The sequence below is a fragment of the Mastomys coucha genome, unplaced genomic scaffold (genome assembly GCF_008632895.1).
Source record: "Mastomys coucha isolate ucsf_1 unplaced genomic scaffold, UCSF_Mcou_1 pScaffold20, whole genome shotgun sequence".
Lineage (NCBI taxonomy): Eukaryota > Metazoa > Chordata > Mammalia > Rodentia > Muridae > Mastomys > Mastomys coucha.
The window spans coordinates 136,334,173-136,335,422 of record NW_022196903.1 but is presented as its reverse complement, the minus strand read 5'-3'; positions in this window follow the sequence as shown (position 1 = coordinate 136,335,422).

The following is a 1,250-nucleotide window of genomic DNA, read 5'->3' as shown; positions in this document are numbered from 1 at the left end:
CAGGAGGAATGGGCAGAGCTATGGAAGCAGGCACACAGAAGCCACACAGATAAAGAGCCAGGAAAAGAGTGATGGATGGTAGAACTGTCAGAAACAAAGGAATCATTTCAGGGCCTGATATCAAGGAGGTCAGTGGTGTTGAGAGCCCAAAGGGCTGGTGATATGGCCTGGCAGTAAAGGTGCTGGCTACTAACTTGAATTTTGTTCCTGGGACTCACATGGTGGAAGGAGAAAACTGACTCCTGTAAATTGTCTTCTAACTTCACACATGGTGTCGTGTATGTGTGTGTGTGTGTGTGTGTGTACCCACACAAGATGTGAGGCAACAGGCAATGGATTTGGAAATATGTTGCTGTCTGAAGTTAGAGGCAAAACTGGAGTGGGTTGAATTTCAAATAAAATATGAGGAAATCAAAACAAGCATCGACAGCTGGTAAAAAAGTTATGTTTTAAGGAGAGGAAATGATGAATCTGGGTAGTCTGAGCCATGAGTTGTGGAGTTACGATGTTACTGGGTGATGGAGTTCTCTTCTTTTGTGCAGATGACAAATGCCTTCCCACCTTGTAGGTTGCTGCACCTCCCAGGCTTCCTTAGCATGTATTGGGTTTGATGGAGTCTTCAGCTAGGGCAGACAGAGCCCCTGATACAGCATGGCTGGAGACAGATCTAGTTTCTAGAGCAATGCTGGCAATGTTAGTGGAAGAATCAGTGCTGGGGTGTGATGACCTCCCCTGTGTATGTGTCTTTTTGTTTAGATCAGTTCGGTTTGTCATTGTTGATAACTGTGACAGGCTAGCCAAGGATCCAATTCCCTGAGGAAGGTAGCAAAAGGGAGTATGGAGCTGGCAATGCAATGGTAATCAGGGCCAAAAGCTGCTTACTTTCAGCAATTTCACTCTCTTCTTTAACTCTTTGCTATTCTGAAGCCAAAGCTACTGGCTTCTGGCAATTTAACTCCTGATAGCAGCAGGGGATTAAGAAAAAAAGCTTAGTTACCTGGGCTCTTTTCTCTCTGGCTCAAGGGCCCCTCCCTTACCCTGTAAGACAAGAGGCTTAGAGTTATTAACTCTTTGAGAGCCAGAGAGAAAGAAAAGGATGAAAGGAAGAAAGTCAGTCAAACACCCCTTCCATGCACGCATGAGAGCACACACACACACACACACGCACACACACACGCACGCACATGTACACACACACGCACACGCACACACACACGCACACGCACACACACACGCACACGCACACACAC